The sequence below is a fragment of the Carassius auratus genome, unplaced genomic scaffold (assembly GCF_003368295.1).
Source record: "Carassius auratus strain Wakin unplaced genomic scaffold, ASM336829v1 scaf_tig00008137, whole genome shotgun sequence".
Lineage (NCBI taxonomy): Eukaryota > Metazoa > Chordata > Actinopteri > Cypriniformes > Cyprinidae > Carassius > Carassius auratus.
In genome coordinates, this window is record NW_020523909.1 from 154,497 (window position 1) to 176,510 (window position 22,014).

Consider the following 22,014-nt stretch of genomic DNA (forward strand, 5'->3'; position numbering starts at 1 on the left):
AAAAACTCTGCTTATAATAACCTAGAACACTGTCTAAGACTTGATGGTTGCTCTGTCAGTTCTTCGTCATCAGTTAGGAACATAGGTGTGCTATTTGATTGCAATCTTTCCTTAGAAAGCCACGTTTCTAGCATTTGTAAAACTGCATTTTTCCATCTCAAAAATATATCTAAATTACTGCCTATGCTCTCGATGTCAAATGCAGAAATGTTAATCCATGCATTCATGACTTCAAGGTTAGATTATTGTAATGCTTTATTGGGTGGTTGTTCTGCACGCTTAGTAAACAAACTACAGCTAGTCCAAAATGCAGCAGCAAGAGTTCATACTAGAACCAGGAAGTATTACCATATTAGCCCGGTCCTGTCATCGCTGCACTGGCTCCCTATCAAACATCTTATAGATTTTAAAATACTGCTTATTACTTATAAAGCCCTGAATGGTTTAGCACCTCAGTATTTGAATGAGCTCCTTTTACATTATACTCCTCTATGTCCGCTACGTTCTCAAAACTCAGGCAATTTGATAATACCTAGAATATCAAAATCAACTCTTGCAGTTTAAATCTAGATTAAAGACCCATCTCTTTAACCTGGTATACACATAACATACTAATATGCTTTTAATATCCAAATCCGTTAAAGTATTTTTAGGTTGCATTAATAAGGTAAACCGGAACCGGAAACACTTCACATAACATGTACCTTCTACATCATTAGAAGAATGGCATCTACGCTAATATTTGTCTGTTTCTCTCTTGTTCCGAGGTCACCGTGGCCACCAGATCCAGTCTGTATCCAGACCAGAGGGTCACTGCAGTCATTCGGATCCAGTACGTATCCAGACATGCGGAGACCAGGACAGCGGAGACCAGGACAACTAGAGCCCCAGATACAGATCCCCTGTAAAAACCTTGTCTCAGAGGACCACCAGGACAAGACCACAGGAAACAGATGATTCTTCTGCACAATCTGACTTTGCTGCAGCCTGGAATTGAACTACTGGTTTCGTCTGGTCAGAGGAGAACTGGCCCCCCAACTGAGCCTGGTTTCTCCCAAGGTTTTTTTTTTTCCATTCTGTCACCAATGGAGTTTCGGTTCCTTGCCGCTGTCGCCTCTGGCTTGCTTAGTTGGGGTCACTTCATCTACAGCGATATCATTGACTTGATTGCAAATAAATGCACAGACACTATTTAAACTGAACAGAGATGACATAACTGAATTCAATGATGAACTGCCTTTAACTATCATTTTGCATTATTGACACACTGTTTTCCAAATGTATGTTATTCAGTGCTTTGACGCAATGTATTTTGTTTAAAGCACTATTTAAATAAAGGTGATTGATTGATTGATCAAAAGTGGGATCAACAAAACAACAAAAACAAGGAGACCAGGAGGCAGGTGGACCGGCGGAGGACCAGGGGGAGGGACGGAGTGCCAGGTAATAGAGGGTAACAGATACAGGAAGTGCAAAAAAAAGAACAACAAAACACAAGGCCAGGAGAGAATTGAAAGTTCAGGGGCCCAGGGCCGAGCCGACAGTGCAGGAATCCGGGGTGGAGCAAGGTGGGACTGGAGCCATGCGGTCGAGACAGAAACCAACCAGGGCGGCGCAGAACACCACCACAGCCATGTGGTTGAGACAGAAGCCCACCAGTGTGGCGCAGAAGACCACCACAGCCATGTGGTTGAGACAGAAACCCACCAGGGCGGTGCAGAAGACCACCACATCCGTGCGGTCGAGACAGAAGCCCACCAGTGTGGCGCAGAAGACCACCACATCCGTGCGGTCGAGACAGAAGCCCACCAGGGCAGTGCAGAAGACCACCACAGCTGTGCGGTCAAGACATAAGCCCACCAGGGCGGTGTCGAAGACCACCACAGCCGTGCGGTCGAGACAGAAGCCCACTAGCGTGGCGCAGAAGACTATCACAGCCGTGCGGTCAGGACAGGAGCCCACCAGGGCGGCACCGAAGACCACCACAGTGGGATCGATAACCTGTTCATGTTCTCTTTTTCAGACTTGCCTAACCAGACTTGCTCTCATGTGTCATGGGTGGCCTCTGTGGCCATGACAGGATAAGTCGAGCACTCAGAGAGTTCGGCTGCGACGTGACGAGACTCTGGAAGTTCCGCAGAGATGAGGAGAGGCTCTGGTAGTTCAGCAGAGACGTGGAGAGGCTCTGGTAGTTCAGCAGAGATGTGGAGAGACTCTGTTAGTTCAGCAGAGACGTGGAGAGACTGGTAGTTCAGCAGAGACGTGGAGAGACTCTGGTAGTTCAGCAGAGAATGGTGACTTGACTCTGCTCATGAAGATCATTGGTGACCTGACTTTGCTCATGAAGATCAATGGTGACTTGACTTTGCCCATGAAGAACACTGGTGAGTTGACTTTGCCCATGAAGAACACTGGTTACTTGACTTTGTCCATGAAGAACACTGGTGACTTGACTTTGCCCATGAAGATCATTGGTGACTTGACTTTGCCCATGAAGATCACTGGTGACTTGACTTGACTTCTGAGGTCTAACTGTGGTAGTGATTAACTCATGAGTGTCAATGGTGACTTGACCTGACTCTGGAGTGTCAATTGTGACTTGACCCGACTCTGGAGTGTAAACGGTGACCTGACCCGACTCTGGAGTGTAAACGGTGACCTGACCCGACTCTGGAAGGTCAACAGGAACTTGACCTGACTCTGGAGGGTCAACAGGAACCTGACTCGACTCTGGAGGGTCAACGGGAATCTGACTCGACTCTGGAGGGTCACGGGAACCTGACTCGACTCTGGAGGGTCAACTGTGGCTGTCATCTTTTGCAGAGTCGCTGGGCAGGCGGCCATCTTGTGCCATGGCTCTGGGCCGGCAGTCATCTTGTGCAGTGGCACTGAGACGGTGGCCAACTTGTGCTGTGGCGCTAGGCTGGCGGCCACCTTGTGCTGTGCTCGGGTCTTGTGGCCATCTTGCGCAGTGGCCAAGGCCGGCGGCCATCTTGCGCTGTTGCGCTGGGCTGGTGGCCAACTTGGGCCATGGCGCTGGGCTGGCGACCACCTTGTGCTGTGGCACTGGGCTTGTGGCCATATTGTACAGTGGTGCTGGGCTGGCGGTCCTCCTGTCTGTAGACCCCAGTCTAGAGTCGGCCATCCCACCGGGAGAGATGGGTGTCGCTGGGGTATCCCGCAGAGACCGATGTTGTAGGTACAAAATGAACCACCAAAAATAATTTCTCTTTCTGGCACAGGGTTATCCAGACCGGCGTTGAAAAGGTCTTTCAGGGCCGCATCATTATATCCCATTCCATTCCATCCAAAACACTTGTGCCACACCACCCACCTCATTCCCCTCTTGACGGAGGGTGGTTAATTTGAGGAATTTCACCCCCAAACTCCTCCATACTGGCTGGCGAACGGACATGAAGTCCCACACAGTTGGATCTAGACATGATGGAGTGCTTCTGTAACGGTCGGGAACACAGGAGACGAGAGATCCAAAAGCAGTGTGAGTTATTTGGGTAATCCAAAATCAAAATCCAAAAAGGCAAAAGGTAATAACCAGAAACATCCATCCAAAAAAAAACAAAAAAACAGGAAACAGGAAACTAGGTGACGGAAAGTAAGGACTCCATGAAACAAACAGAAGGAGACCACTAGTGGACACCCGGGGAAACACAGACCAGACACCGTGACAAGGGAGCAGTGCTGAAACATTCACCAGCTCCTTCTGAAGAACTTTACCTTACAACGAAGCCAAAAGAAACTGCTCCAGCCAGCCACAGATCATCACGTCTGCCGGGATCATTGGTACATTCACCCCAAGAGTGTCAGGTAGCCAGGATGTCCACACTTTTCTGCAAGATATCGATTTTCCCCTGGAAATGAGACAGAGTGTCACTAACAATGATAAACTCTATTTGCTCCGAACGACATCCAGCCCTGAAGTGCCTAGCTTCTTGGACTGGCAGCCTGCTCACACAAGAACTGATTACCACCTGCACCGAGAAGCCCTCATTAAAGATTTCTCATTAAAGAAGTAGGACTGCCCCGGAGATGAAACAAGGTCATCGTGAATCTCCCCAACTTCGGAACTCGTCTATCTAAGTTTAATTCATATCTCTTTCATACTTGTCTTTTTCTCAATAAATTATATATATTATATATATTATATATATGAACAACTATATTTTTTGTAAGATGCTCCCTTTTCACTACTGTTTATAGGGACAGTTCATCCAAAAATGAAAATTGTGTTCATTTTTTCAAGTTTTTCTAAATTCTATCATTGATTCAAATTTCTCATAAGCTTAATTGACTTGGTCTAAAGTGAGAAGAATTAATGTCTTTAATTATAATGTCTTTAAATGTCTAATGTCATTAATTAATTAATGTGAATTTTTGTTTGAAAATGACATATAAAATAGCTACCAAAATAAATGTTGGTAACTAAAGTTTGACTGAATTAATGACTAAAAATTGACAAAAATGACTTTTCATCGACTAAAATTAGATACAAATGACTAAAACGTGACTAAGACTATTAAGCATTTTTGTCTCAAGTTTAAGACTAACACTAAATTATAAATTCCTGTCAAAATTAACAATGTATGAGAATCGATAGGAGAGAACATGGACTCAAACAAGCTCATTTGTAAACTCAAGAGAGTCACGCTGTCTAGTCTTTGTTTCCCTGGGTATCCACTAGTGGGCTCACTTCCCCTTAGGCACTTCACCGTAGGCACTAGAATTCCACTAGTCTTGTCCCTTCATCACAGTAATTGCACTCCTGCTAATTGCACCAGGTGCACTTAATTGTCATTAGCCTCCCTATATTTACCAGTCCTTTCCTTTTGTATCCCAGTCTTCTCGTCCTCCGAGATTCCTAATATTCTGAGTTCCCGTTCCGTTTCCTTTCCTGTTCCTTTCTTGTTTGTTTGTTTTTTGGACTGCATTCTGGTTTTGACCCTGGCTTGTTTTCACGACGATTAGGATTACCTTAAAATAAAAATACCTGCATTTGGATCTATCCCTCTCCTGTGTCTTACTGGGTCGCGATCGTTACAAAGAGTGGAAAACTCATGGGAAACCAAAGGAAAAAAGACAAACATGCCACAGAGCACCCAGCCCAATACATTTATGGAAAAACTGATTAAATAATTATTCCAATGCAAGGAAGGGGATCAGAAGTGGGAAAAGAAAAAGAAACCAAATTCAGCCTGAATAGCAGCTAGACAAGAAGGCAGCGACCACTTAACCAAACAAACCACAGAGAACAGCACTTCCTCACCTCACTTTCAGAGAACCGTAACCTACATAGCTTCAGACGGACAATAAATCATATCTGAACACCCCGCAACAATCCTACCTGTGTCATCCCAAACTCCATTCCCCCAACTCCTGGGCAACCTCATTGAAAAAGGTACAGCAAGAAAGTTTTACCTCTTCATCATCATCGAACGCCACATTAAAGTCGAAGCCCTTCTTGACACGGCAGCCAACATTATCCTAATGTTGTCCAAATTCTGTGAATAGCACCATCAAACTCCAAAGGTGTGTAATTAATTTTTATCTCTTTTCTTTTTAAAGAGGGGAACAAAATTTTAAGATTCAAATGTATTTAATTGAGCTGATTACAAATTTAATTAATTTATACTTCCTCAAAATGTTCGTCCAGTGAACGGTAAAATCAGTATATCTTAAACAGTTCTCTTAATACTACTTCGTGGCCAATGAGCATTTAAACAGGATCTGGGCAAAGTTTAACTTCAAAATACACAACCAAAGACGAAACCTCTTTATAAATGAAACACAAATTTATTGATCTACTTTTAAGGTTACATGGAACTACTCGAACAAACACACACACACACAAATTCAGTTACTGAAGATGAGGATTAACAGAATTTAAATGAAGTCCCAAGGTTCTAGTACTTGTTGCTAGTTCTTAGATCGCACCAAGAGAATCACAAAAGCAGATATTTGTCTTATCTTTGCTTAAGATCAATTTGCCCCAGCTTCAGCAGATATATTTGTTGTTATACTTGCATTTGCACTGAAAAGCGGGGGTTCAGAAGAGTTGGAGATTCGCTTGTTGCCTCATCTCAGGGAATCCCGTGCCTTGGATTGGTTGCAGATCTGTCATCTGGATGAAGTCTTTGGGATTCATGTGGTGACAAAAAGGGTTTTCCTTGTAACTGCTGAAGTCGTTTGCATTTGAAGTAGAGTAGGATGGTGAAGCAGAGGTCTTCACAGTGCACCCAAGACCCGTCGACCCGGGACCCGTACGGGTTCGGGTCTATATTTTCTTTTTACTTTTTTCTTTTACTTCTTTTACTTTATATTAATCTATTACTTCGGGTCCCGGGTCTGTTTAACATTGTGTGTAATACCCGTACGATCAGAGTCATCAGACTCGGAGAGCACCTGGCCGTGATCAGACACTGCTTGTGTTTCTTGTAACTTGCAACTAGTAAAATTAGGAAAAGAAAAGTGTGAGCCAAAAAAAAGAAAGAAAAAAAGCGTCTCTCTCTCTCTCTCTCTCTCTCTCTCTCTCTCTCTGCCGTTAGAAGCAGAGCATGCAGACTCAGAGTTAATGCAAGGGCACGCACGGCAATAATGCTTGCAGACTTGACACACTAATATTTAATATATTTCAAATCAGCAACAAGATCTGAGGTGAACTGTCACATGAATGTTTGTCTACACTGGTCCAGCTTTTGAAATAATAGACGGGTTCGGGTCGGTTTGGTGTAGTACATTACGGGTCTATTTCGGGTTCGGGCACAAATGTTTAGACCCGTGAAGACCTCTATGGTGAAGCACTGACTCATACTCAGCCCCCCTTCAAATCATGACTGCCATAAACATCTTGACAAATTTAAAAGTGCTGGCTAATTCTAAACGTAAATACATTAAGATTGTTTTTCACGCCGGCGCTAATGATGTTCAACTCCTCCAGTCAGAGATCACTAAAAATAACATTAAAGAGGTGTGTGAACTTGCAAGCATGATGTCAGACACTGTAATATGCTCTGGTTCCCTCCCTTCTTACTGTGGTGATGAGATACATAGCAGACTGTAGTCACTCAAAGGTTGGATGTCTAAGTGGTGCCTGCAGAATAACAAAGGTTTCATAGACAATTGAACAAGTTTTTGGGGCAGACCTGACCTGTTGAAAAGAGATGGTCTGCAGACCTCCTCTTAGAGTTGTACTTGACTAACTGGGGCCCAGGTCAGGAAGCAGACAGACTGGTTATACCAACCGTCTGCTAGCCCCCTCACCTCACAGAAGTCAGTTAATTCTCAGTGCTTATAGACTCTTTCACCTGGATATCTCACTACAGAGAATGTGTCTGTTCCCCAAACTAGAAAATACAAAAAAAAAAAAAAAAACGCTGAAACTGTTTTCAGTAGTTCTCAGAGGGCGAGCTTCAATTATAACTTGTTTGAAGTAATGGTGCTTCATATAATATTGTCCAGAGAAACAAGTGTAAATGATAAATCCCATGTGATGTTTGTACTGGATACTGTATACAGGCCAGGGCACCATACTGACTTTATTAAACAATGTGCTGATTTTATATCTGAGTTAATGCTGGCTGCAGATAAAGTTTTAATACTTAGTGATTTTAATACCCTTGTTGATAATGAAAAAGATGCATAGGGATCAGCATTCATAGACATTCTGAACTCTATTGGGGTTAGACAACACGTCTCAGGACATACTCATTGTCTAAATAATTCTCTAGATTTAATACTGCGAATGAAGAGGTATCATATCAATCACAAGTGCAGTATATAGTACCTGAAAGCACAGTACTAGCGCCGTTACTCTTCATGCTTTACATGTTACCCTTGGAAGATATCGTCAGGAACTGTCACAGTTCATGAATTCACTCTCTCTCGTCTAGCATGCTGTTGGGTGTGTGTGTGTGTCTGTGGGCCTGGTCACTGATCAGCAATGATCAGCAGCGCCAGCTGGTTTCAATTGTTTGTTCCGTTTATAAGTTCAGTAACCTGTGTTTCATGTTGTCAGATCGTTGTTCTCCCCGGTGTGTTCCTGTACCTGTTCCCGTGTCTGTAGTAGTCTGCTGGAGTCCCCGTGTTGTCGTCATTCTTCCCTGGATCTTCACTCAGCACTGGATCACCAAGCACCGTCACTAGGATTATTCACGCACCAGGATTCGAGGGATCATCACTGGACTGAGCCCCACCATCTGTTGTCCACCAAAGTCCTTGCGTCACCATTCCACCCAGCCTTGTGTCCGCCCGTCAATTCTGATCTTTGTGTTGAAATTATAACAAACTACGCTTTGCATTTACATCCTGTTTCTGTCTTACATAACAGAACAATCTGACCAATCATGGATGTAGCAGGCGCTACCACGTGGGACGAGTTTGCGGCTCGAAGCATCGCTAGAATGGACACCCAAGAGGAGAACATCTCTCTCACAGGAAGGGCGGTCCAAGCGCTTGTGACGCAGGTGTCCGAGCTCACCCAACAGATGCAACAGCTAAGAGTTTCCACTGCGCCACTCATACCGCCAACTCCGCCCCCTCTACCAGAGCCGCAGCCGCGGCGAGAACTGAGACTCCCGACACCAGAAGGATATTCAGGTGAACCAGAGTTTTACAGAGCTTTTCTGACCCGATGATCTATGCACTTTGCATTACAGCCTCAGACGTTTAATCAAGAGCAATCCAAAGTGGCGTTCGTGCTGACGCTACTATCCGGCAGGGCGGCTCTCTGGGGAACGGCGGTGTGGGAGAATCAAGACCCATGCTGCGCCTCGTTCCAGGCACTCTCCGAGGAGATGAGGAGGGTTTTCGATCGGGCTGTGGCGGGTAGGGAAGCGGCCAGACTACTCGCCGATCTCCGCCAAGGTCACGGTTCAGTGTCAGAATATTCCATCCAGTTCCGCACCCTGGCTGCAGAGTGTCGATGGAACGAGGAGGCGCAGTGGGACAGATTCCTGCATGGGTTGGCTGACCATATTCAGAGAGAAATGTATATGCTGGACCTTCCCACTAGTCTCAATGGACTGATCGAGTTAGGACTTCGAGTGGATGCTCGGCTGAGCAGAATGGGCCATTTCCAACAAGACCATCCAGTTCGCGGCACGGAGACCAGACATTCTGAGCATCTGGATATGGTCAGTCCCCTATACTATCCGGAGCCCATACAGGTGTGTAGAGCTCGGATTTCCCGGGAGGAGAGAGAAAGGCGGAGATCCCAAGGACTGTGCTTATACTGCGGGAGGGCGGGCCGCTTCATCCACTCATGACCGTTAAAAGGATCTAGCCCGGTAGTAACTATGAGGCTACTATCGGGTGGGATCTCTGCCGAGAAGACCTCATCATCACCATCATCATCTACTCTCCTTCCGGTAAGACTAAGGTGGGCGACCAACACACATGACACCAAGGCCTTAATGGATTTGGGGGCAGAGGGTAATTTTATGGATTTAGAACTGGCTCACCGTCTTCACATTCCTATCACCCCTCTCACGTACAAGATTTCTGTCAATCTCTTGGATTACAGAGCACCGTCACTAGGATTATTCACGCACCAGGATTCGAGGGATCATCACTGGACTGAGCCCCACCATCTGTTGTCCAACGAAGTCCCTGCGTCACCATTCCACCCAGCATTGTCCGCCTGCCTGTGCTGCTGTGATACTTTGTCAATTCTGATCTTTGTGTTGAAATTATAATACACTACGCTTTGCATTTACATCCTGTTTCTATCTTACGTAACACTATCAGGAAGCACTCTGCTAGCTTTCACTGTTATGTTGATAATTTGATAATACTCTATATTTTAATGCTCTATATATTTTTGTGCCCAGCAAAACATACCAATTTGCATAGTCAATATAAAAAGCTGAATGATGAATAATTTTTTACTACTAAATTCTGAATAAAATGGAGGTGTTATGTAGGTGCATGTAAAAACCTAGAAAACTGTCTAAGACTTGATTGCTGCTCTGTCAATTCTTTTTCATCAGTTAGGAATCTAGATGTGTTATTTGATAGCAATCTTTCTTTAGAAAGATGCATTTTTCCATCTCAAAAATCTAAATGACGACCTTTGCTCTCAATGTCAAATGCAGAAATGTTAATCCATGCGTTTATGACCTCAATGTTAGATTATTGTAATTCTTTATTTGGTAGTTGTTCTACACACTTAATTAATGGAATTCAGCTGGTTTAAAATGCAGCAGCTAGAGTTCTTACCAGAACCAGAAATAATGACTATATTAGCCCGGTTCTGTCAACACTGTACTGGCTTGCTTATAACTTATAAAGCCCTAAATTGTTTAGCACCTCAGTATTTGAATTAGCTCTTGTTACATTATAGTCCTCCATGTGCACCGCAGGTTACACTTTATTTCGATAGTCCACTTTAGACATTCTACTGACTATAAGTAACTTTGTAACTACATGTCAACTACATAACAACTAAATCTCAGAAATTTGCAACTACATGTCTACTAACTCTCAGAGTAGACTGTTAGGGTAGGTTTAGGGTTAGTGTTAGGGGTAGGTTTAGGTTTAGTGTAAGTTGACAATACGTTGACAAAGAAAGTGTTAGAAGATATTAAGCAGACAGTCTACTAATACTCTACTAACTGCTAGTTGACATGTAGTTGCAAAGTTACTTACTGCTAGTAGAGTGTCTAAAGTGGACTATCAAAATAAAGTGTTACCGCACCGCATACTCAAAACTCTGGCAATTTGATAATGCCTAGAATATCAAAATCAACTGCGGGCGGCAGATCCTTTTCCTATTTAGCACCTAAACTCTGGAATAACCTACCTAATGTTGTTCAGGAGGCAGACACAGTCTTTCAGTTTAAATTTAGATTAAAGACCCATCTCTTTAACCTAGCTTACACATAACACACTAACATACTAATAGGTTTCTAATATCCAAATCCGTTAGCCAGCACATCCCATTATGGGACTCACAGTCCAACCTTTCTTGCAGGAAAGAAAGCACGACTCTGACCAGGCATCTCCGGGGGTCTTCTCGGTGAGAAGAACACCAAGTCGTGAACAGACTGCCCTTCAGAGCATAGGCCTGCCTCGTAGAGGGTGCTCTAGCCTGAGTGATAGTGTCTAACACCGCTGGGGGCAGATCACTTAGGTCTGCCACGTCCCGTCCAGAAGCCACACGTGGAGGTTCCAAAGATCTGGACGTGGGTGCCAAATGTTGCCAAGCCTCTAAGAGAGAAGGTCCCTCCTCAGGGGGATGCGCCAGGGAGGGGCTGTCACGAGGAGCATGAGTTCCGAAAACCAGGTCCTGGTGGGCCAGTAAGGCACAACCAACAGGAGCTGTTCCTCATCCTCCCTGACCTTGCACAGCATCTGTGCGAGCAGGCTCACTGGGGGAAACGCATACTTGCGTAGAGCCCGAGGCCAGCTGTGTGCCAGTGCATCCATGCCAAGGGGGGACTTCATCACCTCTTCATGAACCTCCGGGAAGAAAGGAACCGGGGCAGAACGAGGTTGTTATCCATGGGGGGGGGGGGGGGCTATACATAGTCTCAGAAAAATTATTGCAGAAATCAAATATTTCATGGTATCTCCTTCACATTTGGGGCCCTATTTTCACGATCTAAACGCAAAGTGTAAAGCGCATGGCGCAGGTGCACTGAAGACGTGTCCAAATCCACTTTTGCTCTTTTAACGAAGGAAAAACGGTCCGTGTGCCGGGGCGCATTGTTGGAATGGGTTTTTCTGTATTCTCTTAATAAGTAATGGGGGTAACGTTCAATAAACCAATCAGAGTGTCATCTCCCATTCTCTTTAAGAGCGGGATGCACCCGAGCCATGGCAGAACGCTATTTAAATGGCAGAATTTGTTGGCGGAAAAGCTGAACGCTTCTGAAGCGAAGAAACCGATCTACTCGTGTGCAAAGTTAAAGCATGCGAGGAGATCATCTACGGCAGGGCTATTCAATTAGTTTCATTTGAGGCCGGTTGAGTGGGGGGTCTATAAATAAAGAATTTAAATGAAATGCATATTAAGCAGTAAAATGAATTAATATTACCAACAGCAATGTATATGAAAGGTTAATATTTGTTTTGTCAATCGCACATTTTCTGTAATTAAGCGTGACTCATTGATTACTAATATATTGTCATAATTTCACACTGAACCTCCAAATGATTGCAGAAACAACATAAAGATGGTATATTTATATTGACATCTTTTTACAAAGTCTCATTATTAACATTTTTTGATAATACTGATGATGATGATGTCTGTATTAAATGCATATTCCTGTAAGTTTTATCCATTAATTACAGTAATTCAACATTACAGTATAATTGTATTTTTTTTTACATTTATGTTCTGAATTATAAAAAAAACTTTTAATTTAATTGAATGCAAAACAATCTTCACATAAACTATAAGTTGTACATGCAAAAACTATATAGATTAATCTTTATTCAAGCAACAAAAGTTGATTCTGAATAGTGATTTCTCTTTTTCATTTCCGTGATTTCCATCAATGAAACTTGTGTAAGCAAGTTTCACTTTAAAAGCAATGTTGTCTCTTTAAAATCTGATGTGTGTGAGGTATTTCTGACACATATCAGGTTTCTCCCAGCTCTTCACGATTATTTTGGACTTTATAACTCATTTAAGGCAATGTTTAAAAAAATACTGGCTACTGTATACAGGCCACCAGGGCACCATACAGACTTTATTAAAGAGTTTGGTGATTTTACATTCGAGTTAGTTCTGGCTGCAGATAAGGTTTTAATAGTTGGTGATTTTAATATCCATGTTGATAATCAATCACCTTTATTTATATAGTGCTTTAAACAAAATACATTGCGCCAAAGCACTGAACAACATTCATTTGGAAAACAGTGTCTCAATAATGCAAAATGATAGTTAAAGGCAGTTCATCATTGAATTCAGTTATGTCATCTCTGTTCAGTTGAAATAGTGTCTGTTTTAATTTGCAATCAAGTCAACGATATCGCTGTAGATGAAGTGACCCCAACTAAGCAAGCCAGAGGCGACAGCGGCAAGGAACCAAAACTCCATCGGTGACAGAATGGAGAAAAAAACCTTGGGAGACACCAGGCTCAGTTGGGGGGCCAGTTCTCCTCTGACCAGACGAAACCAATAATGAAAAAGATGCATTGAGATCAGCATTTATTGACATTCTGAACTCTATAGGGGTTAGACAACATGTTTCAGGACCTACTCATTGTTGAAATCATACTCTAAATTTAATACTGTCCCATGGAATTGATGTTGATAGTGTTGAAATTATGCAGCCAAGTGATGATATCTCAGATCATTGTTTAGTTTTGTGCAAACTTCATATAGCCAAAATTGTAAATTCTGCTTCTTGTTACAAGTATTGTAGAACCATCAAAAGACTGCTTTTTAAGTTATCTTCCTGATGTATCCAAAATTCCTTAGCATATCCAAAACCTCAGAACAAATTGATGATGTAACAGAAACTGTGGATTCTCTCTTTTTTTAGCATTTTAAATACAGTTACTCCTTTACGCTAAAGGTAGGTTAATGAAACAAGTATGACACCATGGTATAATGAGCATACTAGCACCCTAAAGAAAGCAGCCCCGAAAAATGGAGCGCAGCTGGAGGAAAACAAAACTAGAGGGATTTTGTATTGCTTGGCGGGAAAGTAACCTATCCTACAGAAAAGCATTAAAAACTGCTAGATCCGATTACTTTTCTTCTCTTTTAGAAGAAAACAATGACCCCAGGTATTTATTCAATACAGTGGCTAATTTAACAAAAAAAAAATATACCCCCAACAATGTTGACATTTCCCAACATCACAGCAGTAATGACTTTATGAACTACTTTACTTCTAAAATGAGAAGGCAAGGGTCTGGCAGCAGACTTGCACTTGCACTCTCAGACACTTGTGCTTCCGCTAGCGACGTCACTTGCAGTCTTTATTTATTTATTTATTTATTTTTGTTCTATTTATTTAAAAGTATTTGGTTGAATCTCTCAACATTTTACAACAGTAGCCAGGTGGTGAAGACAAGAAAAAAGAAACTAAATTACAATGTCACTTGCAATCGCTACTTGCACTCTTCGCTACCTGTGACGTCACTTGCAATCGACACAAATCGTGCGTGTTGCCAATGGAGACGAGACGCTGTGGTGGTGATTAAACGATTAAAACTAAATTAGTAGGCCCACTACTATAAACAAAGTCTTTCGTTAAGCGTTTTCCTCCTATAGAAAAAAACAAACAAACAAACACTTAAATGGCATAATGTATTAGGATACGTTAAGTTCAATTAAAAGACCAAATTCGATAGTTATTATTTAATGTACAACAAGGCAAGCAGATGGCTATGAACACAATGCGAACGCTTAATGTGGCCAAATAACAGACTAAGATGATAAAGACAATTCAGTAGGCCTAGCCTATATGTCTTGTTGTTGACTCAAAGTATATACACACCAGCAAATATGAATATGCATTATGAAATGCATTAAGTGATTTTAAAAGGATCAGCTCCGTACAGTCAAGCAGACGAGTACAGAACGCAGTGCGTTAAATTGTACATTAAACGTTTTCCTCTTATAAAAAATCCTTATAAATAAAACACATAATGTAGTTTAATGGACAAAGACAGTGATATAAACGAGTTGAAGACAGTTTATTCTATATGGAAAAATGCTTAACGCAAAACTTTGCGCGTTGCGTTTATCCACCACCACAGCTTCTTGTCTCCATTGGCAACACGCACGATTTGTGTCGATTGCAAGTGTCACAGGCATAGACATATAAATAACTACACGCCTCATTGGCCGCTCTGAGCCGTTGCTGTGATACGTCAACGCGTCCGCCATGTTAGTGAGGGCAAGACTGCCTTAAAAATACATGTAAGTAAACGGGGAGCTGCGTTTTTTTCTGAATAAAAACACGATAACATTCACATTTATCAACTGATTTCAGGTTTGTGATCTACGTGCAGTTAAAAAAAAACTTTGCCTCCAGTTATTTAGTTAGGTTTGGCAAATTATTAATTTTCGTAAGGAAAATGAAATTTTCTCTCTTTCTTGTGTCTCAGGTCAGAACACAGCTCATTCCCTTTGAAATTCTTTCATAAAATCTAAGTAATACATCTTTAAACACTAATAATTTACTATTGTTGAGAAAATTGAATAAAACAAGTAAAAACTAATCAAAATGTGACACACTATTGCCTACAGATGAACTCCACAACAAATAATAACACATGTAACTGATGAGGCTATAGATCCAGTGAAAATGAAAATATGCACTGATACAGTGCACAGTAGAAATATAGTAAAAGTGATATGTTATATTAAAAAGTATATGTAGTACAACTTAAAGTGAATAATATGAAAAGCGAGTACAACGGTACAATAACATATGTGATATAATCGATTTATAATAGCATAAAATTATATCTATAATATGAATAATACCATAATAAATAACTGAACAACAATAGGTTAACAATAGCAAGAAGAATATGTAATATCAAGGGTGGAATAATACAGAATAGACAAACATGAATAAATTAATAGTACATTAAAGAGTAAAATGAAAAAAAAATTGAAATGTAATTTTAAAATACTATTTGTGTAATAATTATTAATCAAATTAAGACACAATACAAAAAAAATTGTGGACATGAGTTCCAAATTGTGTTTAATTAATGAGCTCCTTAAGTATAATATACATGTACACACATACATATAAATAAATAAATAAATATGTTCTATAATGCACATTACACACACTAATGCAGAAAACACACACATTTTGAAACAGTGGTTTATTTTTCCATGTATGTTGGACAGTGTTTTCTCTACTTCCTGTTGGCCTTCTGTAGCTAATCATAGCTCCGTGTAGCTGTTTTAATTTTATATTTTTTCTCTATAATCTTTCTTACTATCACTGTCTCTTTGTTTGTTTGTTTTTAAGTTGTAAAATATAACTTAATTCACACCATATTTCTGATATTACCGATCAATCTTATCAGATTAACTTTGATCGTTCACTCTTCCGTGACTGCAGTACACCTGCAGAGCGTTAGCACCCGTTAGCTTGTCATTAGCGTTTTCTTTTCTCCTCTCCTCTCTCTCGCTCCAGTTTTTCACAAGTTCATCAAACAACCGCAGTAAGAATATTTCATCAAGCACGGTGAGTAATGGCTTCGCCTACTATCGTTATTTGCACCTCTTGCCACATGTACAGTTTATCTATCTCTGTCGCTGATGAGGGATTCACATGTGATAAATGCAGGGAAATAGTTAGGCTGACGGAGAAGATTTCAGAATTAGAGACATGCATCCAAACTTTAATTGAGGACAGTAAGAAAGTTAGGGCTCTAGATACGGCTTTGGATGCGTCTAGCTCAGGGACTCCTGTACATTGTCCGGTTCCAGCAGAGCTCCTGCAGCAGGGCAACTGGGTGACGGTGAGGCAGCGTAGTCGTGGGTCAAAACACCGCTCTTCTGTTCCGATCAAAACATTAAACAGGTTCTCCCCACTCAGTGATGCACCCACTGAGAAACCTGATGAAAGTGCTCTAGTTATTGGTGATTCTATTGTACGGAACGTGAATATAGAGACACCAGCCACCATAGTCAAATGTTTACCGGGAGCCAGAGCGCCTGACATCTTGGCAAATTTAAAAGTGCTGGCTAATGCTAAACGTAAATACAGTAAGATTGTTATTCATGCCGGCGCTAATGATGTTCGACTTCGCCAGTCGGAGATCACTAAAAATAACTTTAAAGAGGTGTGTGAACTTGCAAGCACGATGTCAGACACTGTAATATGCTCTGGTCCCCTCCCTGCTTACCGTGGTGACGAGATGCATAGCAGATTGTCATCACTCAATGGCTGGATGTCTAAGTGGTGCCCACAGAATAACATAGGTTTCATAGACAATTGGACGAGCTTTTGGGGAAGACCTGACCTGTTTAAAAGAGATGGTCTTCATCCCACCTGGGGTGGCGCCACTCTTCTGTCTAGAAATATGGCACATAGTCTTAGTGTTTATACTTGACTAACTGGGGCCCAGGTCAGGAAGCAGACAGACTGGCTAAACCGACCGTCTGCTAGCTGCCTCCCGTCACAGAGGTCAGTTAATTCTCAGCACATAGAGACTCTTTCACCTAGATATCACACTATAGAGACTGTGTCTGTTCCCCGAACTAGAAAATACAAAAAACGTCCAAACCAAGTTAAGGTTAACAATTTAATTGAGGTTCAACAAATAAAAAACAAATGCAATATGGATAAACAAATGATAAAGATTGGATTATTGAATATCAGATCCATTTCTACGAAAACACTTTTTGTAAATAATATGATAACTGATCATAATATAGATGTGCTCTGTTTGACAGAAACTTGGCTAAAACCTGATGATTACATTATTTTAAATGAGTCCACCCCCCAAGATTACTGTTATAAACATGAGCCACATTTAAAAGGCAAAGGGGAAGGAGTTGCTTCAATTTATAACAACGTTTTCAGGATTTCTCAGAGGGCAGGCTTCAAGTATAACTCGTTTGAAGTAATGGTGCTTCATATAACATTATCCAGAGAAACCAATGTTAATGATAAATCCCCTGTTATGTTTGTACTGGCTACTGTATACAGGCCACCAGGGCACCATACAGACTTTATTAAAGAGTTTGGTGATTTTACATTCGAGTTAGTTCTGGCTGCAGATAAAGTTTTAATAGTTGGTGATTTTAATATCCATGTCGATAATGAAAAAGATGCATTGGGATCAGCATTTATAGACATTCTGAACTCTATTGGTGTTAGACAACATGTTTCAGGACCTACTCATTGTCGAAATCATACTCTAGATTTAATACTGTCACATGGAATTGATGTTGAGAGTGTTGAAATTATTCAGCCAAGTGATGATATCTCAGATCATTATTTAGTTCTGTGTAAACTTCATATAGCCAAAATTGTAAATTCTACTTCTTGTTACAAGTATCGAAGAACCATAACTTCTACCACAAAAGACTGCTTTTTAAGTTATCTTCCTGATGTATCCAAATTCCTTAGCATATCCAAAACCTCAGAACAACTTGATGATGTAACAGAAACTATGGGCCCTCTCTTTTCTAGCACTTTAAATACAGTTGCTCCTTTACGCTTAAGGAAGGTTAAGGAAAACAGTTTGGCACCATGGTATAATCAGCATACTCGCACCCTAAAGAGAGCAGCCCGAAAAATGGAGCGCAGCTGGAGGAAAACAAAACTAGAGGTATTTTGTATTGCTTGGCGGGAAAGTAGCATATCCTATAGAAAAGCATTAAAAACTGCTAGATCTGATTACTTTTCTTCTCTTTTAGAAGAAAACAAACATAACCCCAGGTATTTATTCAATACAGTGGCTAAATTAACGAAAAATAAAGCCTCAACAAGTGTTGACATTTCCCAACACCACAACAGTAATGACTTTATGAACTACTTTACTTCTAAAATCGATACTATTAGAGATAAAATTGCAACCATTCAGCCGCCAGCTACAGTATCACATCAGACAGTGCACTATAGACCCCCTGAGGAACAGTTCCACTCATTCTCTACTATAGGAGAGGAAGAATTGTATAAACTTGTTAAATCATCTAAACCAACAACATGTATGTTAGACCCTATACCATCTAAGCTCCTAAAAGAGGTGCTTCCAGAAGTCATAGGTCCTCTTCTGACTATTATTAATTCCTCATTGTCATTAGGATATGTCCCCAAAACCTTCAAACTGGCTGTTATTAAGCCTCCCATAAAAAAAACACAACTTGACCCCAGAGAACTTGTTAATTATAGACCAATCTCGAATCTCCCTTTTCTGTCCAAGATACTAGAAAAGGTGGTATCCTCACAATTATATTCCTTCTTAGAGAAAAATGGTATATGTGAGGATTTCCAGTCAGGATTTAGACCGTATCATAGTACTGAGACTGCTCTCCTTAGAGTTACAAATGATCTGCTCTTATCATCTGATCGTGAGTGTATCTCTCTATTAGTTTTATTGGATCTTAGTGCTGCGTTTGACACAATTGACCACAACATTCTTTTGCATAGACTTGAACACTTTGTTGGCATCAGTGGAAGTGCATTAGCATGGTTTAAATCATACTTATATGACCGCCATCAGTTCGTAGCAGTGAATGAAGATGTATCATATCGATCACTAGTGCAGTATGGAGTACCTCAAGGCTCAGTACTAGGGCCGCTACTCTTCACGCTACTCTTCACGCTTTATATGTTACCTGAATGCCTGAATGGTTTAGCACCTCAGTATTTGAATGAGCTCCTTTTACATTATACTCCTCTACGTCCGCTACGTTCTCAAAACAATTTGATAATATCTAGAATATCAAAATCAACTGCGGGCGGCAGATCCTTTTCCTATTTGGCACCTAAACTCTGGAATAACCTACCTAACATTGTTCGGGAGGCAGACACACTCTTGCAGTTTAAATCTAGATTAAAGACCCATCTCTTTAACCTGGCATACACATAACATACTAATATGCTTTTAATATCCAAATCCGTTAAAGGATTTTTAGGCTGCATTAATTAGGTAAACTGGAACCGGAAACACTTCACATAACACCGTACTTTCTACATCATTAGAAGAATGGCATCTACGCTAATATTTGTCTGTTTCTGTCTTATTGCGAGGTCACCGTAGCCACCAGATCCAGTCTGTATCCAGATCAGAGGGTCACTGCAGTCGCCCGGATCCAGTACGTATCCAGACCAGATGGTGGATCAGCACCTAGAAAGGACCTCTACTTCCCTGAAAGACAGCGGAGACCAGGACAACTAGAGCCCCAGATACAGATCCCCTGTAAAGACCTTGTCTCAGAGGACCACCAGGACAAGACCACAGGAAACAGATGATTCTTCTGCACAATCTGAATTTGCTGCAGCCTGGAATTGAACTACTGGTTTCGTCTGGTCAGAGGAGAACTGGCCCCCCAACTGAGCCTGGTTTCTCCCAAGGTTTTTTTCTCCATTCTGTCACCGATGGAGTTTTTTTTTTTGCTTACCGATCGTTTGCCCGTAACCGGGGAACGAAAGCGGCAATAGAGGTCACATATACCTTAGTGTGGATGGTTTCAAACTCCCGCTATCCATACTGTGCTGTGGAAAGCGCAAAACATCCGACACGGAACAGGTCCCCGGGTCAATATAAATGTTCTCGCACCATTTTGTAAAACTCACCACATCTGTGCGTAGCAGCGAATGTTTGATGATGCTCGCGTCTCTGTAAGGGTGTTTAGCACTCGTGAGTGTAGAGCGTCCCGCTCATTAGGGTCCCTGCAGCGGCCACACATGAAGGTTCCACAGCTCGGGGCTGGGGTGCTATATTGTGTCATTCGCCTGAGACAGCAGGTCCTGTCTGAGGGGGATTCGCCATGGGGGAGCCATCACTAACTCTCTCAGGTCCGCGAACCAGGGCTGAATCGGCCAGTTCGGGGCCACGAGTATAACTGACGCTTTCTCCTCCCTGATTTTGCACAACACAGGCAGAATCTTCACAGGAGGGATGTGCACTGTAAAAAAATTTGCCGTTAAATAACAGTAATTTTCTGGCAGCAGGGGTGCCAGTAAAGTACTGTTAATTTACAGCTCTTAACCATTAATTTACCACTCTTATTTTTTAACAGTATTTTACTGTAGATTCTACCATGGAAATTAACTCCACTCCCACTGCTTCAAATAGTTCGAGTTTTTAAACTAGCATTCCCACGATGTTAGTACTATGAACTTATTTCATTTGAGTCCACTGAGAAGGAATATTTCCTACACTTAATGTGCAGTAATAAAGTAACTAAATACATGACTTTTACTCAAATCACTGCAGCTCATTGTCAGCTATAGCACACATGTATGTGCTGAAGTACTTAACACAGAGATCATCACTGTATCAGCGACTCCACATTTACTGCCTTTATATAAAGCAGCAGAAAATCAGAATTTGTGGCTCATCATTGACTGAAGCACCGGCTCTACTCTCCAGCACAATGGTGAACAACAAAACTACATTAAACTAAACGATCTCTCTTGTGCAAACACACATTAATACAGTCAAGTTCAGTATTTACTCTCATTATCAGTGTATGACTTTGCCTAATTTTTTTTCTATGGATGTTCACAAATATTTTAGTTAAATTAACTTTTTTTTCATTTGGTAAATCTGACGTTTACATTTTACAGTATATTACTGATTTTCCTTGACTTGACGGCAAAAAACTGTAGAAAAACACTTTTTTTTTTGCTGGCAACCATTAATTTACGGCAAGAAACAGTAGAAAAACAGTTATTTACTGGCAGCAGGGGTGCCAGTAAATAACTGTTTTTCTACAGTTTGTTTCCTGTAAATTAATTACAGTTTATTACTGTTAAATTATGTTTCATTCTGTTTTTTCTTCATCTTAAATCTTTAACCCTTTAAACCCCACAAGAAAATCCTCAGTTTTAAATGAACACTTATAATGTGTGCACACTACAGAGTGTTAGAGTAACACTGAATCAGTGAAGTTAATGAGATAATTCTGTGATTAATTGATGATTGAGCATAAGTGATAAACACCTGCAGAATCACCAAAGGAAAGAGAAACACAAGAACTACAAATGACTTCAGCCACAGCCTTAGATGAAATCAACTGAATAAAAGAATACATCAAATCTCTCAAGATCTGATTAAACAACTCATAAAACAGCTTCACCAGATTCACATTACTAACCAGACTGACTTTATTTCTGTCAGATGTCTACAGAAGAACCTATGGAGAGTTAAATAGGTTTAGGTGTTTTTTCACTACCATGATGGAGATCAGTGTTTACTTTAGTTGGGCTCTTGAACGTGATTTTTCAACAAATAAGTTTTTTTTTTCATGCTGTAACAATGCGCCTTTGGAACTTGTTATAGCAAAACAAAAATACACAGAAGAAAAAAAATCTGATGTTGTTGTTTATAGAT